We start from the raw sequence: 7,899 nt of genomic DNA, 5'->3' as shown, positions 1-7,899 counted from the left end.
TCTCGCGCCACGCAACCTTCTTTTTTTTTAGTATTTATTTTTTGTAATTTATATATATATATATATATATATATATATATATATATATATATATATATATATATCGTGGGGTCTCTACTCTAATTCGAACGTTTGACTTACACTATACGTATTCGTTTCGAATATCGTTTCTACGTCTTCTGTTAACTACACGTGTAAACATTACGAAGACAATTAATAACATTTGTGAAATACAACTTTGTTTGCGGAAAACATAATCATGTTCGAAGTCGCTAGCTTTTCCACGACAAATGACATTCAACAACTTATTATATGCATAACTGTTGCAACTGATTGCCGGGAATTTTATATATATATATATATATATATATATATATATATATATATATATATATATATCGCTTACCGCTGCGCCACGACGCTGTAGGAAATTGTAAATCGTAGAGAGTATTTCACCGCAACGGTTTCTTTTAACTGTCGATTTTCTCGACAATGGCTGAGAAGTGCATCGTGGTGCTTTGCCACATTACACCTCTGGCCATGAGCTTTTATTATGCGCAGTATGAATCGAATCTGAATTTCACAATTGGCGGCCTTCCCTTGTAAGTGTAATGTAATATTTTGTGTAAGGTAATATTTCGTATAGACACCTTTTATTAATCTGACACGTTCCACATCATTACGAAGTGTCGTATTCATAATCTATGGAACAAGTACTAAGCTAATCTAATCGACAGAGTGTTCCTCTTTCCGCACGGGACTTCGAAGTAACTGGCGAGTGGGGAATTGCCGCTAGGAGAGGCCGCCGGCCAGTTCCGCCAGAAATTCACGCAGTAGTTAGTGCTGCCACGTCTGAGAATGCTGCATCCAACGTGCGATCTTCAAGCTGTGCACAAACCGTGTCACGACAGCTGACCACTACATGGTCCACCGTTGTCTCGGCCAGCAGCAGAGCAATCTCTGGTGCGGTTGCAGGCCGTCGTGGATACAGACGGTAGTCACAATTTAGGCCTTAATAATATAATAACCTCTCCAATCATTACTGTTTGTCGTCGCGTTGGTGAATGGAGGCTCTTTAGTGGTATTATGCACTATACCCTAAGAGGTATATTCCATGTATGCTGCCACACAAAAATGCCAGTTGACGTCACAGCCGCAATTGAAACTTGGTGTTCAAGAGAAGGCAGGAATCGGTTACGATTGTGGACGGGGTCGTAATCAGTTACTATTGGTAGCCTTTTACAGCTACACACATTTATTTTTAAAACAGTTATTTCAGACTCGACAATAAACAAAAAAAATTCTACACGTTATTAATGAAGGAATAAACAACTGGGTAAATAATAGTGTTTTCAGTGCGTTACAATTTAGTAATCACCATAAAATGCAGATACAGATAAGGTTAAAAAAAAAACAAGCCACTGTGATCACGGCTGAAGGCCTTACACGCCAAGAATGGCAATAAATTAAGAATGCTTAAGAACTCGCTGCAATTACAACTTACAGGTATTGAAATATTAAAAAGTAAGTGGCCACAAACACAGCAGAAGGTATCAGACGCCAGGAATGGCAGTAAATAAGGTTTTAAGGCTTACTGCTGAAATACAAATATCGAATTATTTTTTTCAAAGCAAATGACCACCATCACCGCTGAAGACCTTACACGCCACGAATGGCAATTATATAAAAAATTTAGAAACCTGCTGTAAAACAGAAAATACAAGCAAAGATTAGTTAAAGAAACAAGCAACTGACCACCAAACGGGTGAAATAAGATGATGATAACCCTGTAACACAACCCTTACACTGATAGATTTATTCCAAAAGGCGACCGGAACTATTAAGTAGACATACATAACCTTTAATGTAGGCATAACAAGGTATGGTAATAAATAATACAATAATAAAGCACAAGGACCAGTCACAGACGGTGCTCCAGGAATCGACCACTGAGAAGGTCCGGCAACAAGCACTTTCGCGAGCGATGAGATAGGCAGCCAAGAGTTGCATTCACTTCACAAGATGGTAACTCAGACTAATGGCAGTCTAACGAATGACTAACGATAATCTTGCTGAAGCTACCTGACGTTCGATAAACAAGTGCAACGATGGACCAATACGACAAAGCCGGAACCGGAGGTCTGCACTACGTCCGCGGGATACTGTGTTTAGAGCACCCGGAACGACAAATGAACCACTACCAGATTTCCGTCCGATTCCACAAACCCGAAAATATGAACCAACAAGTCACAGTACAGAACACCAGACAAACTAACAGTAAGTAAAACCCCAATCGATTTGCGTGCGAGGCAAAACCGAAATGTAACCAACCAGAATCAGTAACCACACCTCATTGCGGAAACAGTCGCAAAACGAGCCAAAACCAAGTACCATATGCACTGCACTCCCTCTGCAGGCCACAAGTGGCCCATCGGGACCATCCGACCGCCGTGTCATCCTCACTGAGAATGCGGATAGGAGGGGCGTGTGGTAAGCACACCGCTCTCCCGGTCGTTATGATGGTTTTCTTTGACCGGAGCCGCTACTATTCGGTCGAGTAGCTCCTCAATTGGCATCACGAGGCTGAATGCACCCCGAAAAATGGCAACAGCGCAAGGCGCCCTGGATGGTCACCCATCCAAGTACCGACCACGCCCGACAGCGCTTAACTTCGGTGATCTCACGGGAACCGGTGTATCCACTGTGGCAAGGCCGTTGCACAAGTACCATATGAGTGACACCAAATTCATTAGGCACACAAACGCACACTGAACTCACTGTGGCGGCTCTGACGACAGTTGGCAGACTGAAACAAATCTCTTCACTGCTTTATTAATTCACAGTTGAGTAACCACACCGTCTAATCACTGAGCCAATTATTATTGTAGCTACTTCATCGTGGCCATGTAAACACAGTCTTGGATGAAATATATTTCACGTTTTCTTGCGTAGCAATAGCTCCCTCTTGTCGCTTGTCCGTTGCAGAGATATTCTTTATATAAGTATAAATTACTAGCACCACATGGCTGTAATGGCCAAGGTACGGTGCATAGCCGATTATGTCTCGCACTACATTCACGTCCTGAGCGAGGAACAATGCCTGTTTGTAGGGCTCGGTGGACTCCCAAGTATTAACGTACCTCTGCAATGCCTGCTGCACTTTGGCGCTATGCTCCTGTGCATAGGTCATTGAAAACAATCAACATTGACCCTACTGGGCAATTTAGTAAGCAGCAGCTTATTGGTGGTTCCAGTGTTTTTAGTGGACTTAAAATGCAGCTCACGTGTGATGCATCGTCAGTGTTTGGAGGCAATACATGGTTGACCTTGGCTGTTGTATGGGGCAGTCATGCAGACTATGGTGGCGTTGAAGCTTTTCCTGAAGCAATGGCTTGTGGGACTTGGAGTATAACAGAGAGTACGGGGCTACTGCAGAAGATTCCTTATGGTACCTTGGTTCCAGATAAACCTTTTTCATATAACTGAGATACTTTTCCCACATATATCGCCTTGGGAAATGTGTTTTCTCTCCTTTCTTTTAGATTGTCTACCCATAAATTGCAGTTGTTTTCCGCCTATCGAAATACTACGCTACTGGGGATGCAGCCGGCTTCCTCCATGTCATACAACCCTTTTCCCCTCACTGCGATATAACGACGTACAGCACGAAGGCATGCGGATTAATGCCAGCACATACTCCGTTCATAACATAAGCCACATACGTAATCAGTAACCTACATACTTTCTTCGGTCGAAGGCGTTGCAGTCACGGACTGTTCGGCTGGTCCCGGCGGAGGTTCGAGTCCTCCCTCAGGCATGGGTGTCTGTGTTTGTCCTTAGGACAATTTAGGTTCAAAATGGTTCAAATGGCTCTGAGCACTATGGGACTTAACATCTGTGGTCATCAGTCCCCTAGAACTTCGAACTACTTAAACCTAACTAACCTAAGGACATCACATACATCCATGCCCGAGGTAGGATTCGAACCTGCGACCGTAGCAGTCGCGCGGTTCCGGACTGAAGCGCCTAGAACCGATCGGCCACCGCGGCCGGCTCGTAAAGTCTCCCTCCCCAAATCATATTTCCCCTACCTTCGCTGTTGCTGAACTTGTTTTGCTCTCAAAGATTACTTTTGCACTGTATATTGTAGAATCGTAGTGGAAATGTTTGTTTTGGCACATTCTCGCATACTTTTGTTGTCTCTGATGACCAAGGTGCATTGACACATTGTCGTCTGGTAATGTCCTCGGCAAAGCAAAACAAGTACGCGGTATAAACAAAATACTAATAAAAATTAGGTTTGTACCTTGTTTAGTAAAAGGAATGAGTCTCGCATTAAGGCCAAAGCAAACTAACAAGGTAGCCAACAGAAATCAATATGCAAGCTGCTAAGATCATCGTCTATTTTACCGCATTACAAGAAAGTATGTTCAAAAAATGTTCAAATGTGTGTGAAATCCTATGGGACTTAACTGCTAAGGTCATCAGTCCCTAAGCTTGCACATTACTTAACCTAAATTGTCCTGCCGGCCGCGGTGGTCTAGCGGTTCTAGGCGCTCAGTCCGGAACCGCGCGACTGCTACGGTCGCAGGTTCGAATCCTACCTCGGGCATGGATGTATGTGATGTCCTTAGGTTAGTTAGGTTTAAGTAGTTCGAAGTTCTAGGGGACTGATGACCACAGATGTTAAGTCCCATAGTGCTCAGAGCCATTTGAACCATTTTGAACCTAAATTGTCCTAAGGACAAACACAGACACCCATGCCTGAGGGAGGACTCGAACCTCCGCCGGGACCAGCCGAACAGTCCGTGACTGCAACGCCTTCGACCGAAGAAAGTATGTAGATTACTGATTACGTATGTGGCTTATGTTATGAACGGAGTATGTGCTGGCATTAATCCGCATGCCTTCGTGCTGTACGTCGTTATATCGCAGTGAGGGGAAAAGGGTTGTATGACATGGAGGAAGCCGGCTGCATCCCCAGTAGCGTAGTATTTCGATAGGCGGAAAACAACTGCAATTTATGGGTAGACAATCTAAAAGAAAGGAGAGAAAACACATTTCCCAAGGCGATATATGTGGGAAAAGTATCTCAGTTATATGAAAAAGATTTATCTGGAACCAAGGTACCATAAGGAATCTTCTGCAGTAGCCCCGTACTCTCTGTTATACTCCAAGTCCCACAAGCCATTGCTTCAGGAAAAGCTTCAACGCCCCCATAGTCTGCATGACTGCCCCATACAACAGCCAAAGTCAACCATGTATTGCCTCCAAACACTGACGATGCATCACACGTGAGCTGCATTTTAAGTCCACTAAAAACACTGGAACCACCAATAAGCTGCTGCTTACTAAATTGCCCAGTAGGGTCAATGTTGATTGTTTTCAATGACCTATGCACAGGAGCATAGCGCCAAAGTGCAGCAGGCATTGCAGAGGTACGTTAATACTTGTTGCCAGCCTTCGCCCATATGAACAAATACTCTTCAGAGTTGAGAAGCTTCCTGGCCGTTGTCAGTTTCCGTGACTTCTCGTTTAAGTAGCTCCTGAATTGACTTCACAAGGACCGAGTGCATCCCGCTCTCTCCAACAGCGCTCTGCAGAGCCAGATGGTCCCCCATACAACTGCTAGCCAAGCCCGACAGGGTTTAACTTCGATGATCTGATTAGAACAGTTGTTACTAATCTAGCAACGCCGTTGACCATCAGAAACACTGCAGACGGAAGAAATAAACGACCCAGTGGATAATGCTGCTGTTCCGTGCTGTTTCTCTCTCGTATAGTATTCAGCTGGCTCGTAAAACACTAAGACGCGATTTTTCGGAAAAAGCCTGAGGGGGAGCATCGTAACAGAACAGCATCCTTCACATCCAAGTATGCATAACAACCGTACGAAAGACGTACGAAATCGAAGTCGTATTGTGCGTATGCTTTCCTTGTCAGGTAGCGGGGAAACCTAACCTAATTGTGGATTGCCGGAATAGTGATTTGAAGCCACTGTAGTGGAATTCGAGACGGCTGTCATAGCGTCCACTTCATACCGCTCCGTGAAGTCTACAGAAAGCAGCGGAAAGCACAGTGATTACTCTCCTAGCGATTGGCGTTCACGGCCCCTTTAAGGCTAGGATTATCGGCTTGGCGCAGATTCCGCATCGATTACGCCCGTCCTGCTGACGCAACACTCGTAGACCACGCTTACGTAACGCGCGCTGCATTCTGCCAAGTCAGCGTAGCGCAGTCAGGCAGCGCGGTTGCCTTTGTTTACGCCAGCCGGCTGGACAAAATAACAAGCGCGACGTCCGAACAATTCTGACGTGTTAATCACGCGATCTGTCCACTGGTGCTTCTGACCAGACCCATGTGCTTCAATATTCTACATCTACATTTATTCTCCGCAAGCCACCCAACGGTGTGTGGCGGAGGGCACTTTATGTGCCACTGTCATTACCTCCCTTTCCTGTTCCAGTCGCGTATGGTTCGCGGGAAGAACTCCGTGCGCGCTCGAATCTCTCTAATTTTACATTCGTGATCTCCTGGGGAGGTATAAGTAGGGGGAAGCAATATATTCGATACCTCATCCAGAAACGCACCCTCTCGAAACCTGGACAGCAATCTACACCGCGATCCAGAGCGCCTCTGTTGCAGAGTCTGCCACTTGAGTTTGCTAAACATCTCCGTAACGCTATCACGCTTACAAAATAACCCTGTGACGAAACGCGCCATTCTTCTTTGGATCTTCTCTATCTCCTCTGTCAACCCGACCTGGTACGGATCCCAAAATGATGAGCAATACTTTAGGTCGAACGAGTGTTTTGTAAGCCACCTCCTTTGTTGATGGACTACATTTTCTAAGGACTCTGCCAATGAATCTCAACCTGGCACCCGCCTTACCAACAATTAATTTTATATGATCATCCCACTTCAAATCGTTCCGTACGCATACTCCCAGATATTTGACAGAAGTAACTGCTACCAGTGTTTGTTCCGCTATCATATAATCATACAATAAAGGATCCTTCTTTCTATGTATTCGCAATACATTACATTTGTCTATGTTAAGGGTCAGTTGCCACTCCCTGCATCAAGTGCCTATCCGCTGCAGGTCTTCCTGCATTTCGCTGCAATTTTCTAATGCTGCAAACTTCTCTGTATACTACAGCATCATCCGCGAAAAGCCGCATGGAACTTCCGACACTATCTACTAGGTCATTTGTATATATTGTGGAAAGCAATGGTGCCATAACACTCCCCTGTGGCACACCAGAGGTTACTTGAACGTCTGTAGACGTCTCTCCATTGAGAACAACATGCTGTGTTCTGTTTGCTAAAAATTCAGTCCAGCCACACAGCTGGTCTGATATTCCGTAGGCTCTTACTTTGTTTATCAGGCGACAGTGCGGAACTGTATCGAACGCCTTCCGGAAGTCAAGGGAAATGGCATCTACCTGTGAGCCTGTATCTGGTATTTTCTGGCTCTCATGAACAGTTCTCCCAATGTTCCACAAATATTTTAGTCAAAGAAGAATTACGGAATTTCCTTGACAGCTAAGTACCCTCACGCTCAGAAAAAATAGAACACCCTGAGCGACTAAAGATAGGAGGTACATTTTCACAGAATACGTACATTAGTATATTCTGCAGAAATGATTATAACCGTATCGGCCAGCGGATTCAAGGTCGCTGGCCGCAGTGGCCGACTGGTTGTAGGCACTTCAGTCTGGAACCGCGCGATCGCTACGGTCGGAGGGTCGAATCCTGCCTCGGGCATCGATGTGTGTGACGTCCTTATGTTAGTTACCTTTAAGTAGTTCTATGTTCTAGGGGACTGAGATGTTAAGTTCCATAGTGCTCAGAGCCATTTGAACCATTTCATTCAAGGTCAGCACCGAAATCGCGGCG

At 44.9% G+C, this 7,899-nt stretch overlaps 1 pseudogene; it reads right to left on the bottom strand.

Moving 5' to 3' along the window:
- Positions 1–2,602: 2,602 nt before the first annotated feature.
- Positions 2,603–2,720, bottom strand: LOC124778615 (annotated as a pseudogene).
- Positions 2,721–7,899: the final 5,179 nt, after the last annotated feature.

The sequence above is a fragment of the Schistocerca piceifrons genome, chromosome 2, assembly GCF_021461385.2.
Source record: "Schistocerca piceifrons isolate TAMUIC-IGC-003096 chromosome 2, iqSchPice1.1, whole genome shotgun sequence".
Lineage (NCBI taxonomy): Eukaryota > Metazoa > Arthropoda > Insecta > Orthoptera > Acrididae > Schistocerca > Schistocerca piceifrons.
The sequence above is the reverse complement of the archived record's forward strand: the minus strand, read 5'-3'. Positions and strand labels throughout refer to the sequence as shown.